The sequence below is a fragment of the Rhyacophila brunnea genome, unplaced genomic scaffold (assembly GCF_057557595.1).
Source record: "Rhyacophila brunnea isolate RB1 unplaced genomic scaffold, BYU_Rbru_1.0 scaffold_23, whole genome shotgun sequence".
Classification (NCBI taxonomy): domain Eukaryota; kingdom Metazoa; phylum Arthropoda; class Insecta; order Trichoptera; family Rhyacophilidae; genus Rhyacophila; species Rhyacophila brunnea.
This window is the reverse complement of record NW_028232893.1, coordinates 26,691,666-26,700,697: the sequence shown is the minus strand read 5'-3', so window position 1 is coordinate 26,700,697 and position 9,032 is coordinate 26,691,666.

Here is a 9,032-nt window from a genome sequence, read left to right as displayed (position 1 = left end):
AATTTCAAAATATTAAGTAATAACCTCCCCACGATTTTTTTTCACTCTAAAAACGCGTTTTTCTCAAAACTCAACTTATGCACAAGTGCCCTTTTGCTTTTGGGGCGACGATATTATCTTCTAAATTATGCCATTTTTGTAAAACCGATAAACAGAGATAGACAGATATCGTAAACACCCGCAAGATAGCATTCAAATTTCGATTTTTATAATAATTGACATATGTCTTTTTTGGAATCAATTCCCGAAGTGGAGTGCCATTTTTAATATTTCCACAAGGTAGTCTCAAGGATTTCACGAACCAGAGCTGTGCTCCAGTTCATTCCGGTCCATTCGAGCGTTGCTGCCAGCAGTAAATACATGTAAGTTATCAATCTGCCTCGAAGAATTAGAGATCATCGTAGCTATACAAGATAAAGGAGAGGTTGTGTAAAAATAATGGTGGCGCTTTTCAGTGGACTGTAATAGACAGGGATGATTCGGATGCTAGGAGGGGGTTATACAAGGATTCCAGGCACTGATCTTTTTTACTGTTGATTCATGTATTTCTGTTAAGTCTTCGTGCCTTTATCTCCCATCCCACTTTTTATTAAATTACGTCTTTCAGTAAATTCAGTCAAAGCTCACTTGAGCACACTTCACATCGAAATGTAGGGCCTCGTGATAAGCTCGATTAAGACTGAGTGCGGGGCGGGTTGGTTTGGAGGGGTCTATGTTTGTGTTGTTGATACGGCGGGTGCATTGGGCTGGCTTCTTGTTCCCACACTCACTCAGTAGTACTATCACTCTCGTTATTTGAGTCACAGTGTGCGTGACGAATGACGGTCAAAACCAGTGCACGTAATGACGTCTTAGTGCAAGAACGTAGTGGTCGCGCGGCGGCGTCTTGCGAAACTCAAACGTATAACCGTGTGTAAAATGTGCGTAGACAGTGTCTTTTTTGGGGCATAATACACACGGTTATATGTTTGAGTTTCGCAAGACGCCGCCGCGCCCGCCAAATGACTACGGCCGAGCACTTAATGTTTTACAGGTTACAGGTTCAAAAATGACTACCCGTTAATAGTAGGCCTGGGCAAGGAAAATGGTGTTAGGTGGGTGAGACATTTATATTGTATTAGAGCTGCCATAATTGGCCCAACCAATAAAAATCATTTCTTTCTGTCATGACATTTTATGTATTTTCAAACATTCATATTATGTAGTATGAAATGAACAGTAATTACATAAAAACTATCTTAATATTTTATAGCTACAAAAATGGCATTTTTTTTTAATCGGAATGTAAACAATAGTAAACATTAACTATAAAATGAATTCTGTACAGTACGGATTTTGCCACACAATAAACACTAATAATGTTACTCTCACACTCAATACGTACTATATTAAAAAATCCAAAATGGGTAAACCCAGCTAACCCGGTTAAATTTGTTACGTTATGCCGTTGGGTTAATATTCCGTGGCCGAAACATAAACAATGTATATATCACCCTAGTAAACAATATCACAGACATTATTAGTCATGTTAAATACTTCTAAATGAATAGTAATATTAAAAATCGTATTGGATTCATAATACCATAAGGCAACTAATATTAAATGAATTTTCAATCATTGAACACTGAAATGGATTATGTCAACCGAATGGAAAAAGGATATATAAGTATTTATCACTTATCTCCTTTTACAACTTATATTACAGTACACTTATACCTCACTATACGGCCGCTCGTTATATGACTTTTTTCAATTATGATGTAATTTCGATATACAGGGGTTTTTTTCGTTTTTTTTTTTTAGAATTATTAATATGTAACCATATCCTTGCTTTTTCATACAAGGTGGTTGTTAGTAATTTTGAACAATCACAAACACCCAGGCTTTGAGAAAAACACATAAATATTGTGTGTCCTGACCGGGATCGAACCCAGGAACTCTCGGGTAGAAGGCAAGCGCCTTACGCACTGCACCACGAGAGCTGCCCATGGGGGGGGGGTGCTCGTTGTCCGAGGGTAATTGGGACCGAAAAAATATCTCTTAAAGTGAATCTGCTTAAAATGGAAACCAAAATAACTTAGTAAATGGGTTTAATTGGGACACATATAGAATAGAAAAAGATATGTGAGCAAGACAGAATTATGGGATTGAAAGAGATAGTCGACAACTGACGACGCTTGTAGTTTTATAGTTTTTTTTTTGCATTTCCGTGCAAATTCGTAACTGCAGGGACTCTGATAATGCAGATCCCTGTACTGGCAAAAAATACTATTCGAAAAAGGGTATTTATAAGCATATAAAAATTGAAGTGTATTGAACAAGAACTTCTTGTCTATGTGTCATCGTGACGGATTGTCTTTTTATACAGCCTACAAATTGGCAAATAAATGTCATAGCAGTAGTTCGAAATTGTAGCTAACTTACTCAAGTGAAACGGTGGTGGTCCTTTTTTTGCTTCAATTTCATACATTTAGACTCCATCTTATAGAAGATTTTCAACGTCTTTGGACAATTAATGACACATGACAAAAACCACTCGGTCGACAGTGAACGATTTGAAAAAATGCCTTCTCATTATTTCAAACAAGGAATGAACATCTTATTTCCAATTATTGATCTTTGAAATTATGAAATATGATGAACTCAATTTTTTTTTACTTGGTTACAACATACAATCACGATATATTTTGACATGACACCATTTCAGTCCTTAACGACCCATTAATGAAAGCTTTTGAACTTTTAGTAACTAACATACAGCAAAAAAAATGAATTACATATATATATTTAAGTGTTAAGTAGATAAACTGGTCGATCATTTACTATAAGACTTAACCGATATTGATATTGATCTCGCAGGCATAACTTGGTAAAATTTAATTAAACTGAAAAAATTAACTTTTAGGCCATAACCATATCGATATCATATTTCAATAGGGAAACAACTCAAAAACTTTGTTCCAAGATAATGACGTTTGAATTTTTTGCAGACATTCTTATTTTAATTTTAAAGCCTTGATTTTGAAGAAAATGTATGTTTTTAAATTATTAATTTAGTGGAATTCAGCAATGCATAATGAAATTTAATTTATTAAGGAATTAAATACCCAGACATTTCAGTATATAACTGAATTTATGGTTAATCTCAGAAAGGGTTATTCGATTTTATGACATTTTTTTGCTGAATTATAAAAAGAAATAAATTCTACATACAAAACCTTGAAATTTTGTGTTGTTTCCTTATTGAAATAGGGTATCGATATATCCCTTATATATATATATATCAGTTATTCCACGAGGATCGGTTGCCAGCTAAGGAGAGACGACATCACATTCACCAATGCACTGGTTGAAATTTTCAAAACCACTAATAAACTAAATGAAGTATTTTGACTTAGAATAAATATAATTTTGAATTGATATTGACTTTTTAAGTCGTTTCCAGAAATTAATTATTTACTTTATTCACAGCTTAATTCTACACAAATATCAGTACTTTATTAATTGGTTACATATTATTATAATATATTTGTTACAGATTGGTACGTAACAGTTTGTACACAATAATTACAGAAAACAAGATAATTTCCCAATACTACAAACAATAGTTAATATAAATCTTATTCTTGATGGTGAAGTCACCTACTTTACATAATGTCAGATTATAAATAATGTGGGGTTACTGCCAAAAGTTGGTAAGTCTCAAAATTATGTTATGGAGTAATTGCAATTTGAAGTTTGACATGTCCTCTAAAATCAGGCAAAACGCTAAGTTCTTTGTGCTTTATGTGCATGTTCTATACATCGGATGACCTTGATTTTTTTCAAGCATACATATTTATATATAGATACATAATCCGTTGTTAACTGAAAATACCTATATTATCGACAAACCAACTTTTGGCAGTATTATTATACTAATCTAAGTGCCATTTACGTAATAGGACTTCAGTATAACTGTTTTGAAACAAAGATTTTTTGGTAATTCTATGGTATTTGAGTTATTAATATTGACAGCTGTTACTGTTTTTGTTTGATAAACTTTGACTTTTAAAAATATAACAAATAGCAGTTAAAATACGTGGCTTTAGGCACAGATTGATTTGGTGACCCCCTTTGATAAAAATTAAAGTAGTAGTTTCAGTAAAAAAACTTAATTTTTTATTTAAACAGATCAACGAATATACCTACTTGAAAAAATTTGCTTGCCAGTCTTATAAAATATAATAATAAAGTGATTTTTTTACAATTAAAATATTTAAAGCCCTAAAATTGTGAAAAATACGTATTTGTTTTAAGTTTTTGAAACTTTCTGACCAAGAGAACGCCTCCTGCTCACCAATTAAAATCGCCACTGCCATATTACACAGTAGTCCAGCAGATTTATCCATTGACATTTATTTAGACGTACGCGTCATGTATTTCGAAAATTTAAAAATGTAGAATAGGTCAGTTCACCACCAAGGCGCCAAAAAGAAAAAAAAAAATTTGTTTTAATATGGCAACAATTAGTATTTCTTTTCTGTACCCGTTCTGGGAAAAAAATGTGTGTATAATTTGAACAGCTTTCTTACAATTAAAAAAATTCACAAATATAAACAAAATGAGATTCAAAATATTACCTGTTAAAACAACTACCACTAAACATTATTCAAAAAATGTATAAAGAGACATAACTATTATTGTACATTTATTTTGTTTGAACGATAAACACGGAAAACCTGTACATTTTGTGCGATTGTATAGATTTGTCCAACTTTGATAATATTGTCATGGTTAACGCTAGATTCTTTACAATAATATACCCATTTCATGTCATGGTCAATTATTTATTCTTCAAAATGTTATACATAGTACCTAAGTAACATTCAAACAATTTGTATAGATTTATGTATGTAAATTACATACTTTTCAAACCTACTAAGTCCATTTTTATTCAAACTTACTGAATGTAATTAAATGTATAAAAAAATTTAATGAGCCCATGTAAAGCGAAGCGAGCCAACTGACAAAATGGTCAATTGGTCAATCGCGTAGTATTGAAAAATTTAATACCTGTCTTACCCTTACCATACCGGACCCGGAAATTTCCGTGATTAATGTTTATTCCTTTTAATACCGGACCCGGAAATTTCCAGTTTTCTAATATTTTCAGCCATCTATTGACTTTTTCGAAAAGCTTTTGATGCAGTCAAATAAGCAAAGATTCAAACCACTCTTCTGCATCGTTTGTTAGTAGATACTACTACTATCAACTGGAAAACTTGCCGGTATTGATTGGGATCATTGGTTTACTTTTGTATATTATTTGGCCTATATGCGTTTACAGATCAAAATGACCTTCTCGCGAAACTGTAACAATTATATTAAAAGGTTTTTCGTTGATATAAAAACATATGTGATCGGCGCAATAGTGTTTTTTTCCAAACTCTAGGAATAACATGGATCACACTTTTGATTTAATAAGTACAAAGGACATAATATAATGACAGAATTATGAGACATACAATTGAACGTATTTTAATTAACACATCAGTATTAAAATCATTGAGAACAAAATTTTAAATTCAAGAGAAAAATTTGAATTTAAAATTGGCGAGCAATGGTCAACGGTCAACCAGGTTGGTTAAAGCCGTAGGGGTTTTGGAGGTGCTTTCCTGTGTGAAGCTGGATTGGAGACAGCCTTTGAAGTTGGCTGGGTGTGGACTACCGGAGTTGCCGGGCCCATTAACCTACTGTGCATACATTGGGCTGTCAGGTAGTTCTGACCGCACTTAACGCATCTGAGGGTCGTCGCAATTTAAGCTAGTGTCAAAATTTTGGGATTTATGGCACTGTTGGAATTGGAATTAATTTGTGTGTTTTTGTTATACGTGTGACAAGAGATTTGAATTGCAAACGTGCGGGTTGATTTATTTTCTGGGCGACTGAGATCGGTTGAGATGTCTAGTGTGCGAGTAGACTACGCGGCGACGGCGGGTTGGATTTTGTGACCATATGCTCAAGTATCAGCCAAAATTCATTATTATTTATATCCGACAACAGATGGCACTAGAAGTAAAAGAATGATGACAGACACGACATAATTTTTGAATTGGCACGTCTTGTTTAAATGCGATTATCTTAATATGAGAATTTCGGGATTACTCAACTTTTCCAGAAACGGGATTCAATAATAATTGAAAATACCCCGTCCACTCGTTGACAGCATATTATAAAAAAATTACATTATAATTTGTCTCTAATTAAGTTGTCTCAAAGATAATTTTTCAGTAGATTATATTTAATTGTATGTCGGAAGGAACTCGCTGAAGTAAGCAACAAAGTAGGTTTGAAAATAAATGTAACAAAGACGAAAGTCATGTTCAACTGCTTTGCAGGCCAAAAAGAGATCCTCATCAATGGCACTCAGCTCGAACAGGTGAAAAGCTACATCTATCTGGGACAACAAGTATCTATAGATGGATGTATATTTGATGAAATTGTTCGCAGAGTAAAGCTAGGCTGGAGTGCTTTTGGCCGCCTGAATAATGTCTTCAAAAGTGACCTTCCACTGTGCCTAAAGCGCAAAGTGTTCAACCAGTGTGTGCTTCCCGTGATGACATATGCGTGTGAAACATGGACCCTAAGTAAAAGAGAGATCCAGAAACTTAGAGTAGCACAACGTGGTATGGAGAGGTGCATGCTGGGCATAACGCGAAAGGACAAAAAGAGGAATGAGTGGATAAGGAAGCAGACAAGGGTTTGCGATGTAATAGAGTTTATTAAAAGCCTTAAATGGAGATGGGCTGGACACATAGCTCGAAGAAGAGACAATCGTTGGACAAATCTAGTCATCCAGTGGTATCCAAGAAGTACAAAACGTCCACAAGGTAGACCTAGAGGCCGCTGGATCGATGAAATGATAAAGTTCTGCGGAAGTACGTGGCAACGCAATGCACAGGACCGAGAGAAGTGGAAGCAACTTGAAGAGGCCTTCATCCAGCAGTGGATAGATTCAGGCTGATGATGATGATGTATGTCTCATAACTCCATTATTAGATGTCTCTAATACCTAATTACAGTTTGTAAATTGGATGTTACAAAAGCAGATAAATTCATAATTCAATTCTTTTTTGGACAATGTTAATACACGACACTGTAACCATAATACTTATAGCAAACACACCGATGGCTTATGTTTGTTTGTCAAAAATTGTCAGTATTTTTAGCACTAAATTAACAATTAATCTTCATTTTCGCGAAAGGGAATTAAGACACCAAACATTATCCTAGAACAAACACTAAGCCATTTCAATGAGATTCCAATAAGCGAAATCAATTGTTTTATTATTATTTTTATTGTCCACATTTTAATACTTACGTTACGATAAGTTGTGAGCAATTCTTTGTATAATTTAACCTCAAAAGCGAAGCGACATTTAGACAGTACCGACACACGTAAAAAGCTACGTAATTTAAAAAATCAGTCACAATTTTTTGAGACATAACAACGACAAATAAGGTGAACTATCACCGTTTAACATTGTGAATGTTTCACTGAAAGGCAGAAGACATATATGTAAAAGGTGGCGTGGCGATGGTGTCGAATTTACAAGTAACCTTACGTGGCACGGTTAAAGCACAGCCGGAGACTTAACACGCACTTGGACAGTTTAATAGCGATGTTGTGTATTTTCTTGTAATTATCTCAGAAAGTATATTGACAACATATTACGTAAGTATTCATTTTAGGTCCAATAAGAAATGGAATAAAAAAATGTGGCATGAGAGGCCCAATGGGCTCTACAGTATTTTGGTTGAGTGCACACCGTCGCCATGCCACCTTCCGTGGGCCTTGCACCTAACAATACTAAGGAATGCACCAATACGACAAAACCATGCCTTCACAAAATCAATCACTCGATATATTTCATTTAGAACTATTATTCGTTATTTTTTCCTCCATCTTTGTGGCACTTTTAATTCTAGCAACATTCAATAAATTTTTTCGCATGAATAACTTATACGATATGCGTATGTGATAAGCTTTACTAAGAAAATGGATATGTCTCAAAATCATATATATATATATATTATTATATTATAATTACATTATGTTAGATGTTTAAACATTAGAAAATATGGAACTTTTATTAGTGATTTAACCACAGCTAGAAGTATTTTGATATGAAAAAAAAACAATCATACAAAGGATATAATAATCATATGTTAAGGATTAAACGAATACAAGTGCACCAGTGACCAAGTTATGTAATTCGACTTCAGAGTAAAATATGCAATTGTAAATTCTTCGTAAGTATTTTCAACATTCTGTATATGACATCTCATTCTTAACCTTATCACTGCCAGCCAATTTTTACTAGGTGGACATTTAAAGGACAGATATTTTTGGAATAAAATAGATCCTTTAAAAAATATGAAATAGGAACAGAATGATAAATATTTGTGAAAACTTATCAAATCAACATGTTTCTTGAGTTTATCGTGAATATTTTCACACTAAAATCATGAATATTGTTTAGAAAATATACACGAACAGTTAATTCAGAAGTTACGACGTTTACAAGAACCCGCGAGTTAACTCGTCCGTGGCCTAACGCGACATACATGCTTTGGCGAGTTAACTCGTCCGTGGCAATGATCAGGTAAATGATCCTTTATCACTACTCAAAGAAATGGTTTTTCTTTATATTTGTAGTGTTTGAAGGAGGATAAATCTACCCAAAATATTCAATAATAACAAGTAATCAGTACACCATGTCTATGATATATAGTATCCGGCCATGTCCGATCCTAATAGGATCATATGGGCCTCCACAGAGTAGAGGTTTGTACATATTAAAAGATTTTGTTTTTACAAGAAATGGATGTCAGCCACTTGCTCAACCTATTAGGTCCATACCCTGACTCACACACAAATTGAAAAACAATATGTGTACTTGCCAGACCCAGGATTCGAACCTGGGACCCACGAATCTATAGGCCGACGCTTAAGTCGTGCGGCCATCGCGGGATATACTCTAGTATTA